This window comes from Arachis stenosperma, chromosome 3 (assembly GCF_014773155.1).
Source record: "Arachis stenosperma cultivar V10309 chromosome 3, arast.V10309.gnm1.PFL2, whole genome shotgun sequence".
NCBI lineage: Eukaryota > Viridiplantae > Streptophyta > Magnoliopsida > Fabales > Fabaceae > Arachis > Arachis stenosperma.
In genome coordinates this window covers 104,330,484-104,343,001 of record NC_080379.1, presented here as the reverse complement: position 1 = coordinate 104,343,001, position 12,518 = coordinate 104,330,484, and positions in this window count along the sequence as shown.

Here is a 12,518-nt window from a genome sequence, read left to right as displayed (position 1 = left end):
TTTCTCGAATTCAATTAGATGCCAAATCCGGAAAGAGTGGTTGTGGAAGATGTTTTCTTGTTGTTACCCCCCTTCTTTTGAAGAAAGAGTAACTCTTATTTCATTTATACTATAAACGAAATAATATTACACGTATCTCGTTTACAGTATAAAAGAGATAAGATACGAAATGAATGATGTGTATATTTCGTTTACACTATAAACGAGATATGTGAATAATTATGACATTTATAGTGTAAACGAGATACGTAACAACAAATTTTCAGCAGCTATAAAAGAATGTGCAACCCTTTGTATTCTCCACATACATTTCACTACTTCTTCTCTATCTTTTTTTATGAAAATAAGTTAGAATGTCTAATAATAGTGGATATTTGGTTGTAAGTATGTATCACAATTACTATATGAGAAATAATGATAATGTGATGATATTTGAGTGTGAGAATGCTATTCTGTTGCGTATCCAACGATTAAGTTCTTTGTCTGAGTTGAAAAGTCTGATATTGAGTGGCGTTAGTGGTAGCAAGAGAAAAGAGATCGGAAGGGTGGAGTATAAGTTGCTAGAACCGATGATGAGAAACAGAATTTTTCAATTTGACGAGTATGTGCGCCTGATATTTGACATTCATAAGAGAATCATGGCAAAACAATTGATGGAGCTTTCTGCAAAGATTGGTGATGTTGGTGGTAGTGAATCTGTCCAGTCAAACTTTATGCAGGATGACCTACCTCTCGCACCGAGACCGTACACGTTACTAGTCCAATGGAAGACATGGACGTGGCGGTGAGGACTTTGACGAGAAGTATGTTGCGGATAGCAACGAGAGCAGTTCTTCTGAAGATGATGGTGATGAGAAATTTATATAACATCCTTACTATTGGAATGTCACGCTTCCGGTTGCGCCACTCTAATAGCGAGGATATTATAACGACTTTTATATAGTTAATAATAAAATAGGAGCATTTAACTCGGAACCGTATCGCTGTTTTCTTTGAAAAAACCGAAAGTTCTTTTTACTTGAAAATAAACATGCATATACAGATATACAAACACTTCTTACACAAGTAACTTACAAATATTATATATATACATATCATTACAATCATGACTCATATCCCTCTTACAAGAATATAATAATAAAGATGAGGGAAATCTATAACATACGTATACAAACAAAAATAGTATAGTTAAGAACTTAGCAAAATTCCGTAAACTTCTTCATCTGTCCTGAAAAGAGAAGTCTATAGGGGGTGAGAATATTTTCCTCACAGATTCTCAGTAGAAGGTTTAAGAATTGTCATAAGAGGATACGTATAAATAAAAGAATTGGTTTTTAAAAATAGTGATCTCCGTTAGTCTTATGAATCTTTAAAAAAATACGACATTTACTTATCCAAAATTAACATTCACGTCATATTTACAAGAATTCCGAATCAATTATCTTTCTATAACACTGTAAATGTCATAATTATTTACATAGTGCAAACGAAATAATGCTACATGTATTTCATTTACACTATAAATAAAATATACACGTAATCTATTTCGTGTCTTATCTCGTTTATATTAACGAGATACGTGTAGTATTATTTTATTTATACTGTAAACGAAATAAGAGATATGATATATTTTGATAACAATATTATAAATTATTTATTTCGGTAAGTAAAATACTTATTTTATTTATTTAAAAAGCAAATCCACAAATAATACTACAAGTACTTCCATAAAGAACTAACGTTATAAAGGGGAAAAAAAAAGCTACAAGATGCTGGAAAAAACAAATTAACAAGAATTGAAAAATTAAAATTCCTTGAAGAAATTAACTCTCCCTTTGCAGTATAATGATGGTGATGAGTCATAAGCCGTCTTCACTCGCTAGTCGCATAATATGTTATCTTTTGTACAGACACGGTGAAAATTTTTGAAAATTAAATACAATATGATTTATTTATAAATCAAATCTTAAATTTAAAAAAAAAGTTGTGTGCCTGGTTAAAGATATGATTTCTTGATTATTTTTCATGTGATTATATGATTTTGAAACATTATTTACTAGTGCTATGGGATTTAGTGTGATTAGCTTTATTTAATTTGCCCTAAATTAATTATTTAATTTTTAATTAGAATAATAATACTATTAAGAGTTGAGAGATACATTTCAAGAAAATTATCAAAACGAAATCATATCTTTAACAAACTAATTTCCTAATTTATTATTCTGTTACATTATTAAATGTAATTAAAACACAGAATAATGTTCCTATATCAATCTTGGTCATGATCACATATATATAGGCAATGAGGCAAAGAACCTAAAGCAGTTGTTAATAACATCGATTGAGTTTCTTCATCTCTTTCCATCGCTATGAGGACTGCCACCTATTCGACGGAACTCACCTACTCTGGAGAACCATCCAAAACGCCTATAATGAAGTATGAACAAACACTTCTTGATGATAACTTCCTCATCAAATTTCGATGTATCAATCAGTTTCTGCAACCTACAAAACCCTACAGAAACTCAACCTCTGAGCCACAGCTTGCTGATGACGACTTTTCTTGTTTATCATCCACCACTGATGACGTCACCTCCTTCTTGGTTCCTTGGCATAAGTTGTATCGTTTTATGGAACTCAGCATGAATGACAGACAGAGCTTGCGAGACATGTTTTCGGCGGCTCCAATTCCACCTGAGATATTAGATCGAATTCTTCCTGGCATATGCGACTTCGCAAGGGAGATCATTGATGAGTCTGAATTTGATATGGATAACTTGCGTGAGTGGCAGATTGGTGTCAACCTTTATATCACCATACTCAATACTGATGAAGATGACATGGATCAAGATTCTGAATCTTCTGGGGAGAACTAGAGAAGAACAGTGAAGACGCTGATGCATGGGATATCAACCGTTTCTTGAAATAATTTTCTCAGTTAGTTATTATATTTTCCACTGTTTTCTTTTCTTTTCTTTTAACCTTTCCTAACATTAATTCTTAGGGGATGCCCATTATTGTAGCATCAATTTGGCTGATATATATGTCAATAAAAACTTATTTTTTAGATTTACAATCTCAAAACCATGAATAATGGAGTATATCATCAATCGAACGAGTAGAAAAAAAAAAAGAAAGAAATTAAAGGAGAGCGATGATGCAAGAAAGAGAAGTTTTAAGTTAATAATAAGAATAATGAAACAAACAAACATGAGTTGGTGTTCGGTTTTCAAAAAGAATTGGCGAAGCAATAAGAAGAATAATGTTTTAAAAAATAAGAAACTGATGATTGATGAGGAGATGGAAGATATGTTCTTCAGAAGAGAAAGAAACAAGAAACTTGTATACGAACTGAGTATGAAGAAGAAAAAGATTTAAAAAGTAACAAATTTAATTATTTCAATCAATTTAAAGTAGTCTAATTCTGTTGTCTCAGTTTATTAGTTTGTTTTTAGTTTTATTCTTTTGTAATCTCTAATTATTTTATACACATTTAACTATTTTTGTAAGTTAAGTCTAACTAATTAAACAATAAGAGTTAGAATAATGTTAGCCATATTTAGTTAAATTTTGTTAATAAAAAAATTTAGATATGTAGTATTATTTTTTGAATTTTTTCTTCACACATAATCGTTTGATTAATTTATTTATTTTTTATTTTGTGACAAAATTTATTAGATTCTTTGCTTTGACCTTGACGGCCATATTGCAATCTTCTATTAAGATTTTCTAATACTTTATCACCAACAATTAAAATGGTTAAAGTTTCACAGCATGTCTAACATAAAAATTATAAGTATCACTTGCTCATAAACCAGTCAAATTCATAGCAGACAACTTAGATATGGTACTTATAGGCATCATAGAGGTGGCATATATATGTAAGAAAAAGTTTAGAGAATTATCACTTTTATTAAAATTAGGCAACACTTAATCGGTAAAAGAAAAGTGAGCAATCTCATATTATTGGATAAAATCTCACACCATTAAAAATATCAATGATGATTAATTAATAATTACAAATCACAAAACTTATTGATCCCTAACACTTATCTATATGTAAAACAGCACAACTGAAGATGATTAATTGTAATTCAGACTTAAATTTGATCATTTTAAATAAATTTCAAAAATAATAAATTAGAAAAAATATATGGTGTAAATGACAAAAACATTTATCCATAAACAAACAGATATTGCTTTGACTGATTTGCTTCACGTAAATAAAGATACATGTGTGACACATTACTACACCTCAAAGAATTTATTTCCTCTTATCTATGTTTAGCAATGGTGTTAAGAACTGAAGTTTTAACGACCAGATATTTTTTCAAAAGAGTAAACTATTAAAATTTACTCTATTTTTTAAAGATGTTGACAAAAATAACTCTAAATTTTGTATCTAATAAATTATTTATACGCATATGATCTAAAATTTTATCAAAATATTTGAATAACTATTTAAATTAGATATATTAACATATAATGATATTTAAATTGATAACTATATCTGACAAGTATTTTGTTCTAATTTTATCAGAATTGAATATAAAAAACTAAAGGTCCAAAATTGTGGTTAAAGTTGTTGTGAAATAAATAAAAGATATAAAATAGAGATGTATAAATAGAAGACTCTATTATTAATATAATTAGGTCAATAATAATTTATATATATATATATATATATATATATATAATAATATTATATGTTGTAATGTGTATATATATACAAAGATAGAAAGAAGTATTAAAAATAAAGAGAGAGAGAATTGCATTTGTTTATTGTTACTATTTCAATATAATAAAGATGGTTAATATCACTATTAATATAATATGTAAAGAGTAATAGAAAATAGAATTTAAAATACTTATAAAATAAAAGAAGAGAAAGAATTGTAGTAGTAATATAAGGAGAATGGTATTTGATTGCAACATAAAGAGGAAATCGATTTCTTATTATTTGCTTGTGTTGCTGTTGTTTTTGTGTGTCAACAACGGAGGTTAACCTCCTATTTATAAGCATATGGGAGGAATGTTTTCAACCCATATTAATTTCATTCTCTATTGGTAACATGAAAACTGAGTCACTTGCATGGGCATCCATATCCTTTGTGTTTATCACAACACTCCCCCTTGGATGACCATTCATGATTATTGCCTCGTTAAAACCTTACTAAAGAAAAACCCAATGGAAAAAAAACTTTAGTGAAGGAAAAAGAGTACAATATCCTATGTGACGGAGACCGCCTCATTAAAAACCTTGTCAAGAAAAACCCAATGGGAAAAAACCTAACCAAGGAAAAAAGAGTACAGTCTCCCCCTTATGCCGACATCATTTAATGTCTCGAAATCGACGCATCCCAATCTCATGTACCAATCTTTCAAAGGAGGATTTTGGGAGCAACTTTGTAAATAAATCTGCCAGATTATCACTTGAGCGGATTTGTTGGATATCAATTGTCCCTTGATTTTGATGATCATGAGTGAAGAAGAATTTGGGAGAAATATGCTTTGTTCTATCACCTTTGATGTAGCAGCCTTTAAGTTGAGCAATGCATGCTGTATTATCTTCAAACAGGACAGTTGGAGCTATCTTATGATCAATCAGTCCACATGATGACAGAATATATTGAATCAGACTCCTCAGCCAAAAACACTCGCGACTAGCTTCATGAATCGCCAGTATTTCAGCATGATTAGAGGAGGTTGCTGCTATCGTCTGTTTCGTGGACCTCCATGATATAGCTGTACCACTATATATGAACAGGTATCCTGTTTGAGATCTCCCTTTATATGGATCAGACAGGTATCCGGCATCTGCATAGCCAACTAGTTGTGACTTGGATCCATAGGGATAAAACAATCCCATATCAACCATTCCATGAAGATATCGAAAAATTTGTTTGATTCCACTCCAATGTCTTCTGGTTGGAGAGGAACTATACCTTGCTAGTAAATTCACCGCGAATGATATGTCAGGTCGCGTATTATTAGCAAGATACATTATCGCTCCAATGGCACTAAGATATGGTACTTCAGGACCAAGGATATCTTCATTTTCTTCTTTAGGACGGAATTGATCCTTTTTCACATCCAAAGATCTTACAATCATTGGGGTACTTAATGGATGTGACTTATCCATATAAAATCTCTTCAAGATATTTTCTGTGTATGTTGTTTGATGAATAAAGATCCCACTTTTTATATGCTCGATCTGCAGGCCGAGGCAAAATTTAGTTCTTCCAAGATCTTTCATCTCAAACTCTTCTTTTAGAGTTTTTATAATTGTTGGAATCTCTTCAGGAGTCCCAATGATATTTAAACCATCAACGTACACAGCAATTATAATGAATCCAGAAGCAGTTTTCTTTATGAAAACACACGGGCATATATCATCATTCTTGAAACCGGTTTTGGCCAGATACTCAGTAAGACGATTATACCACATTCGTCCAGATTGCTTTAGACCATATAAAGATCTTTGCAATTTGACTGAGTATACCCTTGCGAATATTCATTGGATGGTTTAGATATCTTTAGTCCTTCAGGGACTTTCATATAGATATCCCGATCTAATGAGCCGTATAAGTAGGCTGTTACCACATCCATTAAATGCATATGCAGTTTATGATATGCAGATAAACTGACCAAATAACTCAATGTTATCGCATCCACTACAGGGGAATACGTTTCTTCATAATCTATACCGTGCCTTTGTGAAAAACCTTGTGCCACAAGTCGGGCTTTATAGCGCACAACTTCATTTTTCTCATTTCGTTTTCTCACAAATACCCACTTATATCCAACAGGTTTTACATCTTCAGGTGTACGGACTACAGGTCCAAAGACTTCACGTTTTGCAAGTGAGTCTAATTCAGCCTTCATGGCTGCTTCCCATTTTGGCCAATCATTTCTTTGTCGACATTCTTCGACTGATCTTGGCTCAAGATCCTTACTTTCATGCATGATATCTAATGCCACATTATATGCAAATATTTCATTGACAATTGTCTTATTTCGGTCCCATTTCTCTCCTGTAAAGACATAATTTATCGAGATCTCATCATTTTCACTATTTTCAGGTACCTGAACGTCTTCTGGCGTTATATCAGAATTTTGGACAACTGCAGGTATCTCTACTATGTCTTTTTCAACAGGAATATTATTTACCTCTTTTCTCTTTAGAGAATTTTTGTCTTTGGAACCGACAGGCCTGCCACGCTTCTGGCGTGTATTTGCTTCCGTGGCTATTTGTCCTACTGGGACATCAATTCGAATTGGGGCATTTTCCGCCCTACCACGCTTCTGGCGTGAATTTGCTTCAGTGGCTACTTGTCCTATTGGGACGTCAATTCGAATTGAGGCATTTTCTGCTGGTATGTAAGATTTAGTTATCCTCTTTGTATCGGAAAATGCATCAGGCAATTCATTTGCTATTCTTTGCAAATGTATGATCTTTTGAACTTCTAGTTCACATTGCCCTGATCGAGGATTGACAAACCCTAATTTGACGGGTTATTTTGTATTGAATTTAGGGTAATTTGATAACCTTTTATCATATTTAGCCTAGGAATTAGCATGGTTTTGTTATCTCTCCCATATTTGTGCTTAAGTGTAAAAACATATTTTTTAAGCCTTATTTTGATGAATTCTAGTTTCTCTTTGATTCCATAAGATGCCTTGATGTGTTTGCTAGTAATATCAGGTTGAAATAGGCTAGGCATGGATCAAAGGAAGCAAGGAAGAAAGCATGCAAGTGGAGAGAAGCACAAAAAGCCAAAGAATTGATCTAGGCCATGCACGCGCACGCGCACAAGGCGCTTACGCGCACATTGTGAAACAGGCCAAGGACGCGCACGCGTACCGTGCGCGCACGCGTCGATGATGGCACATGACCTCACTAATGCAACACGTGCCTGGCGATTTGAGAGGGTTTCTGAACCCATTTTTGGCGCCAATTGCTAAGGGAAAGGAATAAAAGGATGAAGGATTAAGGGGAAGACATCACTTTAGTCAATAGTGAACCATTAGTTCATGCACACTCATTAGGATTAGTTTAGAGTTAGTTTCTAGAGAGAGAAGCTCTCACTTCTCTCTAGAATTAGGATTAGGTTTAGTTCAATAATCTTAGATCTAGATTTTAATCTTTGTTTTCTTCCACTTCTATCCTCTTAATTCCTTGTTGTTACATTCATCTTCCTCTATTCCTTTGTTGTAAATTCCTTTATGTTGTTCTTATACTTTGTTGTAGATCCACTTTTATTCCTTCCTTTCTCTTTCAATTCAATTCAAGGTAAATCATAATAATTGTGTTCCTTTTGATTTGTGTTGTTAATTCCTTTCAATAATTGTTGTTAGATTTTGTTCTTGTTGTTGATTTACTATGTTTTCCTTTTATGCCATCCAAGTGTTTGATGAAATGCTTGGTTGGATTTTAGTGTAGGTTTTGTTCCTCTTGGCTTTGGTTGAGTAATTAGTGACTCTTGAGTTATCTAATTCCTTCGTTGATTGATAATTAGAAGTTGCTAATTGATTTAAATGCCTCTAAAGCTAGTCTTTCCTTTAGGAGTTGATTAGGATTTGAGGAATCAAATTGATTCATCCACTTGATTTTCCTCCATGGTTAGAGGTTAACTAAGTGGGAGCAATGAACAATTTGTGATCACAATTGAGGAGGATAACTAGGATAGGACTTCTAGTTCTCATATCTTGCCAAGAGTTTTGTTAGTTGTTAGTTTATTTTCTTTGCCATTTATATTTCTTGTCCAAAACCTTAAAAACCCCAATTATAACTCACAACCAATAACAAGACGCTTCATTACAATTCCTAGGGAGAACGACCCGAGGTCTAATACTTCGGTTTATAAATTTTAGGGGTTTGTACTAGTGACAAACAACTTTTTGTATGAAAGGATTATTGTTTGGTTTAGAAACTATACTTTACAACGAGATTTTATTTGAGAAATTCTAAACCGTCAAAAATCCAAAGGATTATTTTTTGTTTTTGCCCTCTCTTACTATCATGAATTCTCACTTTGGCTATGAGTGTGATTACAACTATGTTGTAGGTGATGAGAGCTATAATGAGGAAGTGTATCAAGGATGGGACAATCAAAGGTGGGAGGAACCATATGCATATGATCAATCTTCATGGCAACAACCTCCACCAATGCACTATGAAGAAGAGCCATTCTATGATGCATACCAATCCAAGGGCTATGGTGAGTCACCTTGTGACTTTCAAGAACCATCACCATATGCTTATGAACCATACCTACAACATAACCCTCAACCATACTCACAAGCCCTTCCACACCAAGCACCTTCCTATGACTCATACCCATCATACAACCAACCATCCATACCATATTTTCATGACAATTATGAGCAAGATCCCTTAGAACCACCACAACCCTATCAAAATTACTACCAAGAACCACCTCAATACACACAATCTCTACAACCTTACCAAGAAGAACTACCTTCCTACTATGAACCCTCTCTCCAAAATGATGAACCTTCTTACCCACCACAAGCCCCAATAGACGATCCTCTCACTTTGTTACTTCAAGGACAAGAAGCCATGAAGCGGGATACACTTGAGTTTGTGACCAACTTGACCAAGGTAGTGTCCACCTTAGCCTACCAATGCTTGAACACTCAAGGTACTTTCGTGACCCCACGTGCAAAGTCAAAAGAAGAGCAAAGCATGAAGGAGAAATTGGAAAATCCGGTGAAAAAGGAGGAGTCAAATTTCGTATTAGAACAATTGGAGGAGCCTATGGTTATTGAAGAAAAGGGAGAAGTGGTTGAAGATTTAGGAGATGTTGAAAGTCCAAGGGAATGTAGCATCATGGAGCACTCCTCCAAGAAGCTTGATATCGATGTTAAGGAGGGTGCGCAACCTCCAAGGCATATCATCGTTGGAGACTTGGAAGATGCTTATCAAAAAATGGATTCAATCATGGATGAATTTCTCTCTACAATAGAATCCTCTCCCATTGGACATGGAGTTGAAATTATAGAAGAGTGTGCACAACCTCCCAAGGAAAGCGAAAATGGCATGGTGTATATCGAAATTGAAGAATATGAAGAGGTTGATCAAGAGATGGATTCATTCATCAATGAATTCCTATCCCAAATTGAATCACCTCCCATTGGGCAAGATGAAGTTCTTGAAGACAACACCAGGCCAAGTAAAAGGAAAGAGGTGGACATACACAAAGAAGAGCGCAAGGAAGTGGACCTTGCATTGTCTAAGTGTGGGGAAGCCTCCCTTCCCAAGTTACCATCCAACACAACATTTAAGTGGGTAAAATCTCTATCTCTAAGCTTTAATTTCTCACTTGAATATGGTTTGATCGAAAATGATGGTCAACTTAGAACTCTTTGTGGAATTAAAAGTAAGAATGAGTTTTGTAGTGGTTGGAAAGTTGGTGTTAAGCTTATCAAGGTCAAGGCCCCAAGGTATAGAGATGATGTTGGGACAAAAATCACTTTGTATGGGTCCAGAAGGAAGCATTGGTGGAGTAAAGAGAATTCCATGTGTCAATCACCCTTATGTCAACTACCCATCCGACAAAATCATGAAACTCGACTAACGGATGGATGTGAAGATAAGATATGGGATCCCGGTTCGCTATGTGAAGGCCAACTATGGGGACCCATATCCTGGGTAGAACTTTGACCAAGCTTGATAAAAAGGGTTGGAAATTCTGTCAACCAATTGAGGAGCAAAGATCCTTGGAGATTCAAGGATGAGTACAAACATAAGCTACCATGACAACAAGCATCTCAAAATGTCCAACTTAAGGACTTAAACTAAAAGTGCTAGGTGGGAAACACCCCACCATGGTAAACTCTTTCCACTCTCTTTTGAATTTGCTTAATAAGTGACTTCAGTTGCCATTGTAGGTAGATGTTTCATACAAATTTGTTTGTACAACTTAATTGTTAGCTTAGTCACATGTATGTTGTGTTTAGTAGTAGATGAATAATGTCAAATTGCATTTTTGTGAATTGTATGATGGTTGAGTGAATAAGAGTTGTGAACAGAATGGGGAGCAGATTTTTTTTCGAAAAAAAAGGGGGTGGACGCGCGCGCAACATGTACGCGCACGCGTCCCTGTGCGGATGCAACATCGCCCACGCACCCGAGAGTTGGGCCTCTCTTGAGCAAACATTGTGCCTTGAGCCCAACTTAACCCACGCGGACGCGCACTACGTGCGTGCGCGCCGTTTATGAGAACATGGAAATTCGCGCGGACGCGCACTTGACGCGTCCGCGTCGATGTGCTGCTGCAAAATTTTTGAGCCAAACCCCAGAGAGTTGAGCCGGCCTTGGGCCAACCTCAGGCCCCTAGCCCAACTCGATCTGCGCGGACGCACACATGCCGCGTGCGCGCCCGTATGTCAATAATGGACAAGACGCGAGCGCACGCATTGCGCTAGCGCGCCTTATCACAAATCGTCCATGTACGCGGACGCGCACTTGCCACGCGCGCGTCCCTGCGTGCTGCCACCAATCTAGGCTTCTAACCCGAGAGTTGGGCGTGCCTCAAGCCCATTCTAAGCCTCAGGCCCAATCTCATGTACGCGTGCGCGCACCGTACGCGCACGCGCCCCTGCCTAATATGCCATCCCACGCTAGAGCGCACTACACGCTCGCGCATGATTCTCCATTTTCCCCAATGCGCGCGGACGCGTACATGCCGCGTGCGCGCAGGTCTGGTGGCGCAACTTCCAGCCCAACCCCATGCACGCGTGCGCGCACCCTTTTCTATTTTGCTCATCCACGCTTAAGCGCGTTGTACGCGCACGCGTAGGTCCCAAGTTTTCTCAAACGGACGCGGATGCGCAAAGTGCGCGCGCGCGTCGATTCAAAAATGAGATAACCCTAATGCGCGACGCACACTGCGCAGTCGCGCACCCCTTTCCCCAACCTCCACCTTCTTCTTCCTCTTCTCTCCCCCGACTGCCGTCGCAGCAGCAGCGCCGGCCACCGCCGCACGGCCAACTCATTACCTCTCTCGACCATCAACCCCACTCATCCTCTCTCTCCTCCACTCGCTCTCTCCTCCTCCCTTCTTCCCACATAACAGCCGCGGCAGCAGCATCGCCGTCCGCCGCCTCTGCTGCGCCGCCGTCCCACCCTCACCACCGGCGACGTTCTCATCCCCCATCTCACACTCTCCCATCACGTTCCTTCTGTCACACTGCCAGCTTCCCATTTCTCAGTCCTTCCCGTCGCCTCCCGCCGCTGCTCCGCCGTGCTCGCCACCTTCCGCGGCGGCGATCTTCCCTGCCCTATTCTCCACCTCCGTCTCTATTTCTTCTCTGCTCCCAGGTTCCTGCTCCATTTCTGTTATTTTTTTTGTTTTTTCCTTTTTTATTGTTCATTCATGTTAGTTACTGGAATTGCATGTTAGTTAGTTAAATTCAAATTTTACATGTTAGGTTAGATAGATATAATTGCGGTTAGGTAGCTAAGGCTGGATAGAGGATTATAGGCCTGATAA